This window comes from Macaca fascicularis, chromosome 13 (genome assembly GCF_037993035.2).
Source record: "Macaca fascicularis isolate 582-1 chromosome 13, T2T-MFA8v1.1".
Lineage (NCBI taxonomy): Eukaryota > Metazoa > Chordata > Mammalia > Primates > Cercopithecidae > Macaca > Macaca fascicularis.
Window position 1 is genome coordinate 120,054,124 of NC_088387.1, and position 18,471 is coordinate 120,072,594.

Here is an 18,471-nt window from a genome sequence, read left to right on the forward strand (position 1 = left end):
TGATGGGCAGCTCAGTGGGTTTCAGTGTTATTTCTGATGACATCAAGGACTAGGTTCCCAAGAAAGGTTATCACTTCTTCCTACCCACAGAAATACACATCAGTAATATGTGGGCCTCTGGGAACTCAGACACAAATCTGGAAAAAAAGGAGGGCTCAGTGGATTGGGAGACCAAAATAAAATTTAAGGTAAAGTTTAGAAAAAAGTTACTATACTTGCACGAACAAAAAAGTCAGTTGGATCCCCATCTTTGGTTATTCTCTAGAGTCAACAGTGATTATATCTGATGATCCCACCCTCACTGGCGCCCCCCTTCTGTCCTTGAAGTTTGCTCCTGCTTCTTCACAACCAAACCATACTCAGTACTCTCTTTTTAAAAGCCCTGGCTCAAAACTCCTGCCAGAGATGTCTAAATAACATACATCCTTCTGTCTCCAGATTGAACCTAAGATTGGATTAAATGTTGACCTAACTTTAATATACCTGCCACACTTTAGGTAATTGACAAGGAAAACATAAATGCAACCACACACAGACAATATAAAACAATATATTGAGGATGGACAAGGTGAGGATGGACAAGGCCTACGGCGCCCATTCCCACCCAACAGATTCTGCTCTCTCTGTCAATTGTAGGTCTTTCAGAATAGCCTAGGCTCTATGTTAATAATTGGCAAGCCTCCCCACTCAGAGTTACTGGAAGAAAACAAAACAGTATAAATTAAGCTACACTTCTTAGTCTTAATGTGATTCTGTGAAGATAACGGAATTCATAACTTGAAATGTACAGCTATACTATTTGACTTGCAGCAGAAGTATCTTTTCACATCTTCAGGGTATCTGGTGATCTTGGGGTTGGTTATGGATAACAGCTATACTGTTTTCACTCTGTGTTAGGACATTTTAACCAGAGCTTAAAATGAAACAAAATGGATTTTGCTAAGTAAATATGTGCACCTCTACCTTCTCACCACATTAAATAGCAATTAGGTTTTGAGACCCAATGTAAATAAGTGTGGTAATAACATTTCCCGGAGAAGGAACCCGAATGGCAAGTGCTGAGAATTTTCTCCGGGAAGCCTGTTAGTCTCTGTGCTGTCTCTCTTAAGGGCATTCCATTAGGAGACCTGTTTGCCATGAGCCTTTCAGAAACTTTTATGAATTAGCCCTTAGTTTCCTAATTTTCTATTAGCCATATTTTTTTAAATGAGAAAAAAATGACATTTAAAAATTGAAGCATAAAGTCCCCTGGGAAGACTGAAAGCTACATGTTCTCTTTTATTTTGTTGCACACACAGAGATGATTTGCTGAGAATCTGAGAAAATAAAATCAGTACATGTGTCAGCCATGTAGCAGCAGTAACTTACATTCTGGGACTGATCATCTCAGCCAAAGAAATCATGTTGTAAAAAAAAAGAAAAAGAAAAGAAATGAACAAAAGAACTACATTTGAAACCTTTGGAAGAAGCAGGCAGGGCCGATCTGCAATGCATTTGTCTTTGTTTCCACTTCCCTAATGCTTTTAATGGGCTGCCTAGTGGTGCTTGTGCTAAATTCTGTTCTCCGTGCTGGGCTGGGCTTGCTTCCTGCAGATCCAAAACCTATTTCTGTCTGTCTCTCCCTACACCTTTCGGGAGGTGCAGGGGATAAAGGTGTTGGCAGGTTGTCCAGCTCCCAGGATGGTCACTGCAGACCCCGCCACCTGTCTTTAGAAGCTCCAGACTGCACTTAATTTCACCGTAGGGTGTGGCACAAACACAAATGATTTACAGACCCTGTTTTCTTTGCTGGCTGGTGCTTCTGACATGACCGAATATCTCAACCATAGCAAACTAGTCTGTCGCATCAATGTTTGTGTTTCTTTCTTTCTTTTGTTTGCTTTTACAAAGGTTAACTGGGAAGTGGATGGGCCAGGCAATTCTTTGCTGTGGAGCTGCCCGCTGCCCTGCATCTGCTGGGCATTTAGCAGAACCCCTGGCCTCCACCTGCTGGATACCAGATCACCCTTCTCCCCAGGGTGACACCAAAAATGTGTCCGGACATTGTCAAATCCTCTCTGGGAGTCACCATCTCCTACTGGTCTAGAATACAGCCAAACTCATGGCTCAGGATAATCTAATGCAACAAATTATTTAAACTCTGCTTTGAGTTTGTTGAACATATAATGTTAAGAACCAACACTGTGTTACTTAAGACAGGTGGTACTGGGTTTAATCTCCACATGATATTATTCAATGCTCAGACCATTTAAAAAGCATAAATTGTTGGTGGTGTTGAAAAGACATCTGTCTTCTGAAAAATAAATTAACTTATAACAGCCATGAGGAAAGAAGCCTACGGGAACGCCTAAGTCATCTGTTAATGTGCTGCAGTATGATCTACACTGTGTGTGTGTGTTTGCATCACTACAAAGGAATATCTGAGGCTGGGCAATTTATAAAGAAAGGAGGTTTAATTGGCTCATGGTTCTGCAGGTTGCACAAGCATGGCACCATATGCTCCTGGTAAGGGCCTCAGGAAGCTTCCAATCATGGTGGAAGGTGAAGAAACAGGCATTTCTATATGGCAAGAGTGGGAGCAAGAGAGCAAGGGGGGAGGTGCCACACTTTTACGCAACCAGATCTTACATGAACTCAGAACAGGAACTCACTCATCAACAAGGGGATGGTACTGTCATTCATGAGAATTCTGCCCCAGTGATATAATCACCTCCCACCAGACATCACCTCCACTACTGGGAATCCCATTTCAACATGAGATGTGGAGGAGATACACATGCACACCACATCACATACCCGATGAGCACCCATGACTCATCACATACCCGATGAGCGCCGATGACTCATCACATACCCGATGAGCGCCGATGACTCATCACATACCCAGTGAGCACCGATGACTCTTCACATACCCGATGAGCACCGATGACTCTTCACATACCCGATGAGCACCGATGACTCTTCACATACCCGATGAGCGCCGATGACTCATCACATACCCAATGAGCACCCATGACTCATCACATACCCCATGAGCGCTGATGACTCATCACATACCCGATGAGCGCCGATGACTCATCACATACCTGATGAGTACTGGCGACCATGACACTGTGCAACTAGGATGTTCCCTGCACATCCTTGCCCTCTTCTCGATCTTTGTGAACTTAGGCAAGGCACATGGTCACAGAGATGCAAATTTTCACTATGCATCTCCATCCGCCTCTTTGGGTCATTGTGAGGTGCAGTTTCCACTGTGTAAAAACCCTCTGTCAACTCCACAGCTCTGTACAATTAGCCACTGTGTGTTGTGTTACTTTTGCTAATCTTGTGTGTGGCCTAACAAGATGAGAAGATGCATGAGTGCCTGTGTGCCCCGGATAAGCCTGGCCTCCACTTGAGAAGACCATGTGTTGACAGGAGGAGGAAACTAAAGGAGTTAAATGACCCAAAGACCCCACAGGAAGAGCCTGCTGAGCACATGCCCGAGGGCCAGGGTGGGACCAGGCTGAACACGTGGGTTCCAGGGACTGCAGTAGTCCTGTTGGTAGCCACAGACATGAGAAAACTCACTCCAGCCTCACTGCCACGTGACAAAGCAGGAATCAGAGTGGAGAAGCAGAGGGAGGTACTGCTGCAGCGCCTCAGCCACCTGAGAATCCCACGGAATAGAGAAGGTGCCATGGTGCAATGAACACTGGGTTTATAGCAATGAGAAGGAGGCTGGGGAAGGAGGCTGGGGAAGGAGGCTGGAGGAGATGGTGCTCCCTGAGGTTGCAGGGAGATTGGATGAGGTGGCAGAACAGAGGTTAAGGGAGACTGGGACCATGAGGATGAGGAACGTTGCAGCTTGGCTGCCACTGACATGAGAGGAGCTGGGCAGCCCAGCCCACAGCCCCTGAAGACAACACTTTATCCCGATGCTCCCCTGTCAGTCTCACAGGGCCCCAAAGCAGCATGGAGCAAATGGCTCTAAAAGGAGAAGGTTCTCAAAAGAAATTAACACTGCAGACTTGTTCAAGAAGAGAACCCCAGGGCTTCTGCCTGGGAGCATGGGCTTGGCATTCTCAGAGTGCCTGGCACACAGTCCGTCCTCAGGAAGGTGAGCTGGGGGTAGGATCACTCCACACTGTCCACACCTGAAATGCAGACCCACCCCTGAAAGGAACAAAAGCAGAGATACCTGCTCTGGTTCTGTCGTCTTCAGACGGCCTTTCTACAAGGCTCCTCATGTCAGAATAAAGAGATACGGGGGTGTTTACTGCATTTTGTTTTGGTTTTCTAGGTGGCAGTATCTAAAGTTAGAGTGCACAGAATGAGGCATTTTGGTTATTTGGAAAATCTCCCCTGAGTTGACTTGGATACGGGAGACATTAGTAAATAGCATGTCTAGGAACCTCAACAACCTGAAAAGAATGAACTCATGTTGAATGTGGACCAGCCATGAGAAAGAAGAAAGCGGAGGCAAGGCCAGACTACTGCCTCTGAAAGGGAGCAGAGGGGGGCCTCCTGTGCCCTCCAAGGCTGCTGAGCACAGTGGCACCCACAGCTGTCCGGGTGGACATCCCTTGCTGAGCACAGTGGCACCCACAGCTGTCCGCGTGGACATCCCTTGCTGAGCACAGTGGCACCCACAGCTGTCCGCGTGGACATCCCTTGCTGAGCACAGTGGCACCCACAGCTGTCCGCGTGGACATCCCTTGCTGAGCACAGTGGCACCCACAGCTGTCCGCGTGGACATCCCTTGCTGAGCATAGTGGCACCCACAGCTGTCCGCGTGGACATCCCTTGCGCAGCAGGAGCCTTGTGAGCTGCAAGTGAGAGCTTTGTGGTGCCCTGGACAGACCTGCCTTGGGTGACTCAGTGAATAGAAAAATGATGAGAGAAGAATAGAAATCCTGGTTCAATGTCTTTTACTTCTGATATTATAAAAATAAAAATCACTTTTTAAATATTCACTGTGGTCATTCTTTCGTGATGAAGAAAGCGCAATGATAATTGTTAATAAAATTTTTAAATTACAAACTCAATTATTAAGCATGCGTGAACCATGTGTAAAACCGCAGGTGGCAGCCACACACCCACCCATGAATGTCCTATGCGTGTCCACGTTCACCAGGGCTCCTCCTCAGCAACAGCTGGGGCCGACTCGCAAAGCAAAACTCTGCTCCGCCTCCCTGTGCAATTCCCCAGGCATGATAGTCAGAGGACGCCGTGTCTGATCACAGTTCCAACCCAAGTGTGACAGCTGCACAGAATAAAGTGCTGAGTGCTAATCGTCAGGGGGTGCCCAGGACGATGAGGAGAGCCACGGAGTCACCACACAGACCCCACACTCATGTCTTTATTCAGGTGAGGATGCTGGTGTCCTGTCAAAACCCCCTTGGACCATAGATTGCAGAGAGAAGCCACAGGCAGACGCTCACAGATGGAAAGAGGCTGCTCTCCTCTCCTCCTTACTGACTTAGACACAGTAAAGACCAAGCACTCTTTGGTGTAGTGACCCCTGGCGGCCACAGGTCAGGGCTCGCAGGACAGCTCCCCTGATGTGAGGTGCTGACACTGCTTCTGGGGTGTCTCCAGAGCCAAGCAGGGTCTTGTCAGATAGCACAAGCTCAGTTTCTCTTGAGGCCACAGTCCTTGTGTATTCAGGGTCTACAGGACCCTTTTCATAGAACTCGTATCACAACGGTGCCCGTCCTGAGGAGCATTGATGACACCAGGCCCTTGCTGGCTCTCCAGATAAACTCAGCCTCACCTGGAGAGAGAGAGGAGAGTTGGTAGAGGTGGGACTAGGTGGCCTGGACACTGTCCTCTCTGTTGCCTGCGCGGCTGTGTCCCAGAAAGCTCCCCCCAGAGACTAAAGGGAAACTCACACCTGGTTTCTGTCACAACTCGGGGGCACCCCCTGGGATGCAGCGCTTCTCCCTCTCCACCTCTTGGTCTCTGTTTTTGTCTCTACTAAAGTCTAGGAGGTTTTGTGACATTTACATTGTCTGATCATTTTTTTGATTACATATCAAAGCAAATTTGAGACTCCTGCCGGACTGGGTTCCCTGGAGACCCGGCTCACCTGGAAGAGCAGCGGGTGACAACGGGGCTGAATGCTAGACATGAGAAGTTCCCAGTTTCTGATAATCTTTTTAAAAAGATTGGGGATGATACATTTGAGGGAGACACACCCTAATGAAAACGCTCTTTAAGCAGGTAGCAAAAATAAAATATTTTCATTATGCTTTTATTGTCAGTTCATCCTCTTCATTTACAGACTTTATGTCTGTGAATTTGCTTACTTACAAAACTGTATTGTAACCTGAACATCGATGCTTGTGGTGCATTCACAGTTACACACACACCCATGCGGAGAGGCAAAAGCTTGAGCTGCCCAGCGCACACCTTCAGCTGCTAAAGGGCAGGGCGATGCCCAGTCTCCTGACTTCAGCTCCCTACCATAAACAAGGGTCCTTTTCAAGGTCTGGTCACTGCTGTGTTCATCACTTTTTGGTGATTTTGCTGCTTACAACAGCCCCCAAGTGCAGTGCTGAGGTTCTGTCTAGTGCTTCTAAGTGCAAGGAGGCTGCGATGTGCCGCACAGAGAAAAATACGTGTGTTATGACAGAGACCCTTCCTTCAGACAGAGCTGCAGGGCTGTGGCCGTGAGTTCAGTGGTGATGAATCAAACATACGTACCTTGTTTGATTGCACTTCCCTTTACTGTGCTTCACGGAGAGTGTATGTTTTATAATTGCAGGTTTGTGGCAACCCTGCGTCAGTCAAGTCTACTGATACCATTTTTTCCAACAGCACTTGCTCATGTAGTGTCTGTGTCACATTTTGGAAATTCCAGACTTTTTTATTCTCATCATATCTGCTTTGGTTATCTGTGATCAGTCATCTTTGATGTTACTATTGCAATTTCTGAAGGGCACCACAAACAGCACCCATTTGAGATGGCAAACTTGATTGACAAATGTGTGTTCTGACTGCTCCACCCACCAGCCATTCCTCTGTCTCCCCACTTCTAAACTGACCTCCCTATTCCCTAAGACAGAAGCATATTGAAATTAGGCCAACGAACAACCCTACAATGACCTCCAAATATTCAAGTAAAGCGAGAGTGGCATGTCCCTCACATTCAATTTAAAGCTAGAAATGATTAAGCTTAGTGACGAAGGCATGTTGAAACCTAAGATAGTTCAAAAGCTAGATTTCTTGTGCTAAACAGCCAATTTTGAATGCAAAGAAAATATTCTTGAATGAAATTAAAGGTGCTATTTCAGTGAACATAAGAATAATAAATGGAACCAGTCTTATTGCTGACATGGGGAAAGTTGTAGTAGTCTGGATAGAAGATTAAAGCAGCCACAATATTCACTTCAGCCAAAGCTTCAGCCAGAGCAAGGCCCTAACTCTCCTTAAACTACAAAGGCTGAGAGAGATAAGGAAGCTGCAGAAGAAAAGTTTGAAGCTGGCAGAGGTTGGCTGATGAGGTTCAAGGAAATAAGTCATCTCTGTAACATAAAAGTGCAAGGAGAAGCAGCAGGTGTTGATGGAGAAGCTGCAGCAAGTTCTCCAGAAGATCCAGCTAAGATCATTGATGAAGCTGGTTACACTAACAACAGATTTTCAATGTAGATGAAACAGCCTTATATTGGAAGAATATAAGCCATCTAGGACTTTCAGAGCTGGAGAGGAGAAATCAATGCCTGGCTTCAAAGCTTCTAAAGACAGGCTGATCTCTTCTTAGGGGCCAACACAGCTGGTGACTTTAAGGTGAAGCCAATGCTTATAAATCATTTCAAAAATCCTAGGGCCCTTAGTTGTTATGCTAAACCTACTCTCTTCTGGCTCTATAAATGGATCAACAAAGCCTGGATGACAGTACATCTGTTTACAGCATGGTTTACTAAATATTTCAAGACTACTGTTGAGACCTACTGCTCAGGAAAAAAAAGATTTCTTTCAAAACATTACTGCTTATTGACAGTGTGCCTGGCCACCCAAGAGCTCTGATGGGGATGTGCAAGGAGATGAATGTTGTTTTCATGCCTGCTAACACAACATCCATTCTACAGATCATGGATCAGGAGTAATTTCAATTGTCAAGTCTTATTATTTAAGAAATAGCATTTTGAAGGCAATAACTGCCATGGATAGTGATTTCTCTGACGGATCTGGGCAAAGTCAATTGAAAACTTTCTGGAAAGCATTCACTATTGGTGATTCATGAGAGGAGGTCCAAATAACAACGTTAACAGAAGGTTGGAGAATTTGATTCCAACCCTCATGGATGATTTTAAGTTCACCCAGGACTTCAGTGGAGGCTATCACTGCAGATGTGGTGGAAATAGCAAGAGAACTAAAATTAGAAGTGGAGTCTAAAGATGCAACTGAATTGCTGCAATCTCATGATCAGTCTTGAATGGATGAGAAGTTGCTTCTTAAGGATGAGCAAAGCAAGTAGTTTCTTGAGACAGAATCTACTCTTGGTGAAGATGCTGTAAACATTGTTGAATCAACAAGAAAGAATTTAGAATATTACATAAGCCCAGTTGATAAAGCAGCAGCAGGGTTTAAGAGGATGGACTCCGATGTTTAAAGAATTTCTGCGGTGGTTAAAGTCCTATCAAACAGCATCATGTGCCACAGAGAAATCTTTACTGACAGGAAGATGTGGAAATAGTTTTCCAATAGAAGTTTTCCAATAGATACGGAAAACTTCATTGTTGCCTTATTTAAAGAAATTGCCACAGCCACCCAACCTTCAACAACTGCCACCCTGATCCTGATCCATCAGCAGCCATCAACATTGAGGCAAAACCCTCCACCAGCAAAGAGATGATGACTCCCTGAAGGCTCAGGTGATCCTTAGAAATCTTCAGCAATAGAGCAATTTGAAATTAAAATATATACATTTTTAGACATAATGCTATTGCACACTTAATAGACTACAGTATAGTGTAAACATATCATTTATATGCACTTTTTTGGAATGAAAAAATTGTGTAGCTTCCTTTATTATAGTATTCCCTTTATTGTGATGGTCTGGCGTGAGCCTGCAGTATCTCTGAGGCATGCCTGTATTAAACAGGGCGTGTTTAAACAGAAACACCATAAAGCAAGTTTACGTTTTGATTTGTTGACAAATATGTTGTGAGCAGGGCACTCTCGGGAAACTAACCCTGCATTTCCTCCAGGAACAATGGCTCAGAATCCTTATTTTCTGTTTGCTCTGATTTTATAGGATGTGACTCCCATGAATAATGGCAGCAGACTGTGTATGATAACTGCAGAAGCATGAGAGGGGGACAAGTTTGAACTCAATGTAGATTCTAACTCAGACTCTCCTACCTGTCTCATTTAATGTTTGAAGGACAGGAATTGCTATGTCTGGTGTGGTATGTATTTTAGTTCACAGGAACTGAGTGTAAGTGTATTATTACATATTTCACTGCCAGGAAAAGGTCAAGTGACTTGTCCAAGGCCATTTAATGTATCAGTAGAGGAGAGGAAGAGATAGAGAGGGGAGAGAGGAGAGGAGTGGATGAAAAGGAGAGAGAGAGAGAGACAGAGACAGAGAAAGGAAGATAATAACTGAACCAGGTCTGTACCTTCCAGCTCAATTTCCTCCTCCTACTCTGCTATTAACCTCTGTCCATCTGTATAATGGGAAGATTGGACCAAACCTCTGTCCATCTGTATAATGGGAAAATTGGACCAAATGATTACACAAAGTCCTTCCAGCTCTCGTATTCCTGAATCTCTGCTGATGTTTAAAACTTTCTGCATTCCCCACATAAATGACAGTCATTTTCCAAGTCCTCTCTAGATCCCAGTTCTCAACAGTCGTTCATGAAACACTATCGAGATTTCTATTTCTTTCATGTGTGTGGCTTTATTAGGAAAGACCTAAGAAGAAAGAGATGGATCTCCTGAGGCTCTGCTCCTCCAGCCATTCCCTACCCCAGGCATTCAGTGCTTACAGCAGTTTTAGGTACAATAACAAACGCTTTGTAAAGCCTTCTGCAGTTCTTCCTGAAGGGTGGCTGTCTATTTTCATTTGCGAGCCTGATTGTAACTGGTGTGTTTAAAATGAGATTGACATTGCCTTAACAATAGAGCAAATAGATCCCCCAAAATTGCTCAAAGTTACTTTAGACCTGACCCTCTTATTGTAAATTCCAAATAACAGCACATTTCATATTTTCCTCCACATATAAAGCCAGAGGGCTCCTTTCTTTTTTGTGAAATCAGTTTTTGTAGATCTGTTCTACTGATGTATCTAACAGTATTAGTATCCCACTGTTTATCATATTCGTTATTTGGTAAATGTCTTTGAAAACTTAACAGAAATGATTAAACTACTTCTTTTCAACAAATTTACTTTTAAAAAATGCAAAGAGCAGGAAAATGTTTTTTGGTAGGATTCAGTCTGTATTTGTAGGATACTTGAGAATGCTGTTTTCTTATGGTTTGATTTTTAAAAATGAGACAGGCTCTATGCTTTTGCTTTTAATAGGATACAAACCTCATAAAACTGGTCGTAATTGTTCGTTCAAATTGCTGACTACATTCTTTCTTTAAAAGTATTATTCAGATTAGAAGCCTGGCGTCTCTTTGAGTACACTAGTCTGTATTGGAGCTCAAGTAGAGGAAAATTACATATTTTTTATACTAGTACTTACCACTGGCTATCCTTTTATTCCAGTAAATCAACCCCTTTGAATCAGACCTCCTGTTAGCGCAGGTTGGATGCAGCTGGCCCCACTCCCACAGGCTCCATCAGCCTCATCCACCACCAGCGCCTGGGATTTTCTCACTTCACGGCCCAGGGGAAAGGCTGGATCCACTGATCACCCTAGTGATGCCCAGGCCGACAACCTACTGTGAGTTTAGGGTCACAAGCACAGGCCTCACCACCAGGACTGCACACACCTCAGAGAACTCCGTCTCCTGAGATAGGAATCCTCGCTGAATTCCTCGAGCTCCTGGTTCTGTGTGTGATATTTCCGTGGAGAAGGGTTCATGGTTTCCTACTGCGTTTCTCACTGGTGGCAGTGCTGCTCTCCCAAAGCATTTTATTTTCTGTCTTTTAGAGAAAGTGAGTCAGTCATCACCTTTTCTTCTGTGATGCCCATGCCAGGGCAAACAAGTCCCCTTCACACATGGCCTTTCCCCCATGGCCAGGCAGCTATCGCACTGTATGTGGCTCACCTCTACTGCTGTAACGAGCCACACTCATGTGCCACTCACCACGTGCTGGGCACTCTTCTCTGTGCTGTTAGCTACGTGACCTCTTGTTGACCCTCCTAACCATCCTGCAAATTAGAGATTTACACTCGTGTGTTATAGAGGGAGAAACATGCTCAGAGAGTCTGACCAACTCAGCTGTGGTCACAAAGTGGATGCGTGGTCAAGGCAAGGCTGTGGAGCCCCAGTAGACCATGTGTCGTCTTTATAGCAAATGGTTCACACGTTAGCAAGCTGTCACCGGCCCATTCCATGCTTAAAAGCCATTATAGATTGGTTTTGAATGTCATGGTCTTTCGTTTCCTTTTTCTTTTGACTTGATCTATTTGTAGTAGCTCTTCCTGGAGAAGCACTGGGTTAGTCCCTTGTCAATGAGTCATGTTTGGATAATAGGAACTACATTCAGTTCATGGACAGGGCACATGGCAGTTGTGAAAAACCAAGGCTAATAAGCACAAATCATATTTTATTTAGGACCAAGCTCTTATTTAACAGATTCAAAAATACTTTTGAAAACCACCTTTGCCTAAGCTGTATGAGATGTTTCTGTTAATTAATGGAGCCCGCCAGTTCGCCAAATGCTGTGTGATCCCCTCAGCAGCATAGATGAACCTGCAGGTCCCCTCCTGGGTGTCCTTTCAGGGCTGACCTCAGAAGCCTGACCCTAAAGCTTCATCTTGCCTGTTACCTGTGGCACCCTAGACTATCTCCAGTGATGAGAAATTTCCCAAACAAAGAAAAGGGAAGAACATTAATGGCATTAAGAGTTTTGTAAAACGTGCATATCAAGCCTTTCAGCTTATTTGGCATTGCAAACCTATCTTTTTAAACAAACAAACAAAAAAAAGCCAAAGGTGTCTAACAAAGAAAGAAAGAATCTTCCTAAGGGGAAGGTTCCAAGAAACTACATAAGCACGCCCTTTGTGTGAGATCCAATCAGCAGAGAGCGGCTGAGAGAGCGGAGGCCTGGGGTTCAGCCACCTGGGCTCCTTTCCTAGCCTCAGAACCCACAGCAGGGCAGGCAGAAGCCAGGGACCTTCAGCGAAGGGGGTGATAAGCCACTGTCATGATTGCAGAGTGATTCTATATGGGAAATATCTCAGGTTTTATTAACTACAAAGTGAGTACAAATTAAAACGATAGGACAAATGGGTATGATGGCAAGCTGCAGGCTTTTTTCTGCTCTGAGATTAACTGCCTATTTTTCAACTGTTGGCTTTAGCGTTTCACCACCGCCTTCCATAACTACTGTGTACAAGTATAAAATGAGTAGTATTAAAAATAATGTTTAACATAATATAATTGGCCGGGTGCGGTGGCTCACGCCTGTAATCCCAGCACTTTGGGAGGCCAAGGTGGACAGATTATGAGGTCAGGAGATCAAGACCATCCTGGCTAACATGGTGAAACCCCGTCTCTACTAAAAAATACAAAAAATTAGCCGGGCGTGGTGGCGGTGCCTGTAGTCCCAGCTACTCGGGAGACTGAGGCAGGAGAATGGTGTGAACCCGGGAACCGGAGCTTGCAGTGAGCCGAGATTGCGCCACTGCACTCCAGCCTTGGCGACAGATTGAGACTCCGTCTCAAAAAAATACAAAAAACAAAAAAAAAAATTATACAAATAATTTCAGTTTAAATGCATATCCCTTATTATGCAGAGTTGTTTAACAGCTCCGTGCTTTGACGGAGTGCTCCGTTGACACAGTGTCGATCTTTGGTGCTATATTATCTAGATTTTTAGCGCATCTCTTCCTAACATAGCGTGTCACCTTACTAAACAGTAAACTGTGAGGTCTGGCACTCCACACACACTGTTCCCTCAATTTCAATCTTTACTTCTTTATCAAGACAGAGGCATGTTAAAAGCAGGCAAGACCCTAAGAAGTAAGATCACGGTGACGTATTCCTTCATTTTTCTTAGAAATCAGAATGAGATCCAACAGAAACAATAACAATTGTTTACAGAAGTTTTAGAAGAAATGCGGTAGGTTGAGATTCCATTCCCTTCTCCCGGGATCACGCCCACCTATGGAGGGGCCGGGAGAGAAGGGAACACCCAGACGCATTCTTCATGAAAAGGTGGGAGTCTGTGGATCAGGAAACCGAGCGGGGGCAGAGGGGCCTGAGAGTGTGGCGTCTCCGAGGGAGGCCTGTGTGGGTCGATTCCAGCACCCTGTGTGGATGCCGAGCTGCTTCAGCGTCTTACGATCTGGGCTCCAGCTAGGGCATAAAACAGTAGGACTCTGTGGATCAAATTCAATTTTGCCAACATTATTGAGTGCTCATTATGTTCCAGGCAATGAATGAAGCACTAGGGATACTATTATGAATAAGGCTCATTCTGCTTGGAACTTTGAGAAATGTATACGGCTGAAGGACAGGAACATAAACAACCATGACAAATGGCAGAGCATGACAAGCCTTTGGGAGGTATCCCACAGGGTGATAAGGATTCAAAGAAGGATAAACTGTTCTCAGGGTGGGAAAGGGAGCAGCATGGGCTTGATGCAGAAGGGTGCATTTGAGGCAAGTCTTAGAGTTGAACAGGAGTTGGAGAGACGGAAGGGTATAGGCAAATTCCCAGTAACGTGCCCGTGAACACATACAAGATGGAAATATTGGTGCCAAACGGGGACAGGTGCACTCAACTGCTTAGGCAGTGGGGCTGTCTAGAGGATTTGGGGCAGGGGAGTCACACAGCCAGAGCTGAGTTCAAGGGGCTTGACTGAGCACATGTGCAGAATAATCAGAAAGCCACAAGACATGCAGACAGCTCTGGTGCCATCATTTAAAAATACGTTCCTGGAGAAGGTAGAGACAGCTGACGGAGAGAAGAAACTGTGCCGATAGAAGGGCCTGCAGAGTTTCACCATGGGAGGGCAGAGGCACAAGGAGAAGCTGTGGTCAGAGAAGCTTCATGACCACAAAGCCTGATGACCATAGGGTGGGCAGAGCTGCTTAGAGAATGGGAGGGTGAGGAGGGCTGGCCAGGGGATGCGGCCTTGGCCTGGTTGCCTCTGATGGGCTTCGTCACACGGCTGTGCTGAGAGCTCATCTGTCAGATAATAACCAGCGCTTGTTCCTCCAACACTTATACCAGGTTATACTGTAGATGATTATTTTACTAATTAATTCCTTTCCCAATTAAACCCTTGTATTCATTATCTATTTCTGTGTAACAAATTATACCAGTACTCAGTTGCCTAAAATATCTCATTTAGTATCTCACAGTGTCTGTGGGTTTGGGATTCAGGCCTGGCTGGGCTGGATCCTCCCTTGCAGGGTCTCCCACAGGCTACAGCCCATGGTCACTTGGGACCTCAGTCCTCTCGGGGTTCCAGCAGGCCGATCGCCTCCTGGTTTCTGCAGTGACTGTTGCCAGGACTCGGTTCCTCTGAGACTGTGAACGTAGGTGCTGCCCCTTGCTGGCCGCTGGCTGAGGAGCCCTCTCCACTCCTAGCCCAGGGCCAGTCAAAGCAAACACAAGGGGTAGTGGGGTGAGGACCTGCAGGGGAGCTCTCAGTGTTTTCTAACCTGATCATGGGAGGGACATCCCATTGCTTGTTGGTGTATCCTGTTTTTCACACACAAGGCAGTCGTCCAGTTACACCGAAGAGAGGCACGACCAGGAGGTGGCGTGAGCAGGAACTCTGGAAGAGCTGCCTGCTCCCTTCTTTAGGGAGCTGAATTTTCCGTTCCTTGTTAGCCTTCTCAATCTATACTAAAATGAGTATAGGAAGTCATCAGCACATCAGTTTATTGATGGAGTGGTCTCCCTCCCCTCCAAGCTCTTTTATTTCCCCAGTTTCCTGCGCACATCCCTGGCCCCAGTGCCAATTATTTTTTCTCTTCCGATCAGTCCTGCTCCTCTCCAAAATGTCGAATTTCCCAGTCCTTTTCCTTGTTGCTGTTCTGAAAAAAATTGTAAGATTCCAGATTCTGGTTAAACCAGTTTCCTATAGAGTGAACCACCTTGCAGGAAAGGTGGCTTGCAGTGGCAGTGGATAGGCTTTTGGCCACTGTGACCTGATTAATTCAGTCACTTCAGACTGTGCCGTAGATGAGCTCCTCGGCCCTGCAGGCCTGTGTTGGTCCCACCTGGATAAAGGTGAAGACAGCTGTGATGGTGGGACTGTCGGATCTCTGCTCATCGGGGCCATTCCTGTGCATGTGCAGGGCATCCTGCTGCCAGCCATATTGTGTATCAGGAAATGTAACTGATTGGCACCACTCATCAACCACCTGATTGCTACCCAGGGCAAGAGCTGAGTGGGGGATTTGTATCCACGAGTGAGCACAGGTGTAAAGCATTGAGAAAAGCCACAGCACTTAAGAAGGGCAGGTATTTCTTCAAAGCAAAAGTATTCCAACTGGCTTACAGTGCATTGCATTTAAAACCAGTGAAGACACCTTCCACATAGTCCCCAGCAGTGACATTGGCAGCTTTCTAGGTGTGTGCAAGCTCACAGCTTGTGTGCGCCGGTCTCTGGGTTCTCATGATGACTCACGTTTCAGGGACCATGCTGAGGAATCACAGTATCCCTCCCATTCATTTCCGGCCCCTTGAGCTGCCTCTTGATCGGGGAGAGAGAGTGGGGTTGGCTGACAAGATGCCAGCTTCCGCCTGATGTTCTTCTGCTCTAGTCAGCCATGAGGTTTGGGCGATGAGGAAATTGCTTAGGGAGGTGGGCTATGGTGTTTGTGCTGGCCAGCATATCTGAAAGCCACTGATTTTATTCCTAATCATGCAATAGTCTTCCCTTTACTACTGGGGAAACTTCAAAGAGGTTGTCTTGTTTTCTGAAGGGTTTGTGTGTGTGTGTGTGTTTGTGTGTGTGTATACATATATTTATATATTTTTAATATATTTATATATATTTATATGTATATTTTTATATATTTTTTATATATGTATATTTATATATATTTATATGTATATATTATATATTTATATTTATATGTATATTTATATATTATATACAATAATATATAACATATAAATATATATTTATGTATAAATATGTATATATAAAATATATTTTTATGTATATTTATATATAAAATATTTATATATTATATATATATTTATATATTATATATTTTTATATATAATATATATTATATATATTTTTATATTTAATATATAATTTAATTTAATTTAATATATATTATATATAATATATATATTATATATTTCTATATTATATATTTTTTATATATATAATATATATATCTCCCCAGTAAGAAGCTGCGCTATGTGAACAGCATTCTGATAAAATTCCAGTGCATTACTTCTGGAACTCTGTCCCCTCACTAATGTGGCTACTGATTTTTGAGTTCCCATAAAGCATTTTCACATGATGATTCTATTATTATAAATGTTACAAAGTTATATGCCACATTTGGAGAAAAAAACAAACATTCTCAACTCATGGCCATGGAATGCCAGTCAGAGCCTCTGACGTGTGGCTTGGCTTAAGGCATGTGACAACTGCCCTTGTCACCTACAACTGCATCACTTGCTCACGTAAAACTTGAAGAAACGAGACACTTTTTCAGTGACTGTGAAAAAAATTAACAAATGAATTTGACTTAACTTTTATGGTACTAAAGTTCTCCATAACTTCAATGTTAGTTCAGTCCCCACATCGACATTTCCTTTGAAAGCTTGAGTGACTGAACCAAGCCTGTACATCTCAGTTTCTTCGTTTGTAAAACTGGCCCAAGTGTTTCCGTAGCATTCTCTGTAATGCCGTCTTATGCTGTACACACATGAGCTCTTTGTGTATGTATATAGTATGGTGTAGACAGTGGTAGATCCTTTCAACAGCCCTGTTGATGGATGCTGTCATTCTATCAGCCTTTTTGATCCTCATTCCAGTTATGCTTTAAAACAAACTAAGGTAACCAGGTGTGGTGGCTCACGCATGTAATCCCAGCACTTTGGGAGGCTGAGGCAGACAGATCACGTCAGGAGTTCGAGACCAGCCTGACCAACGTGGTGAAACCCCGTCTCTACTAAAAAACATATAAAAATAGCCAAATGTGGCATCACACACCTGTAATGCCAGCTACTCAGGAGACTGAGGCAGGAGAATAGCTTGAACCCGGGAGGCGGAGGTTGCAGTGAGCCAAGATTGCACCACTATACTCCAGCCTGGGCGATAGAGTGAGACTCCATCTCTAAATAGATAAATAAATATAAATAAACAAACTAAGGAATGAAGAGATTAACAAGAATAACCTCTGGGACTTGACTTGCAGTTTCCTGCATTTTTTTCCAGAGATCTTTGCAAATGAAGCAGGACAGATTTTCAATACACGCTTGTAAACAATTGAATGACATGATGAATGAGTTGGCAACTTAATGAATAGATGTTCTAGCAAATGGCTAGCAGGAAGCAACAGAATAGAGTACATTAATTTAATTTGAGCACCATTTGGCCCTCAAGTTCCACCATGGGAGAGTCCATGCTGAGTCCCTTAGTAGTCCTATCAGTACCATTGAGAAAGCAATTTGGTCAGGCATGCAGAGATTTCTCAGGGAGGAGCATTTGCCGAGAGGGAAGTAGGAATCCAGAACTGCCACCCACTCCTGGAACATTTATACAGCCATTAATAAATTTTACAAACTAAAACTGAAGACACAACTAACAGGAGAGAGGGCCTATTTTCCCTTTGCTCTTTCTATAGTAGAAGTCCATATTTTTACCCTTGATTGAGAATTATCTTACATATTATAAAATTCACCCGTTTAAAGTTCATAATTCAATGATTTTTGGTATATCCTTTTATCTATGTGGCTATCACCCTATTCCAATTTTAGAACCTCTTCAACACTCCAAAAAGAGACCATGGACCCATTAGTGGTCATCCTTGATTCTGCCCTCCCAGCAGCCCTTGACAGTTACAATCCACTTTCTGTCTCTGTGAATTTGCCTATTCTGGACATTTTACATAAATAGAATCAAACAATATGAGGGGTTTTGTTGTGACTGGCTTCTTTCATTTAGCATAATGTCCCTGTAGACATATCTTCATTATCTTAGATAGGAGTGAAGTTGCTACGTCACATGTTAAAGTTATGTTTTGCATTTTGAGAAATTGCCAAAATTTTTGTCAAAGTACCTGCAATATTTTATATTCCTACCTGCAATGTATGAAAGTTCCAGTTTCTCCACATCCTCACCAACATTTGTTCCTTTCTTTTCTTTCTTCTTT

At 44.0% G+C, this 18,471-nt stretch overlaps 1 protein-coding gene across 50 annotated transcripts in view; it reads left to right on the forward strand.

Moving 5' to 3' along the window:
- Window positions 1-18,471, forward strand: part of MYT1L (myelin transcription factor 1 like) — a 532,999-nt gene that overhangs the window by 226,272 nt on the left and 288,256 nt on the right. The window lies entirely within an intron of this gene.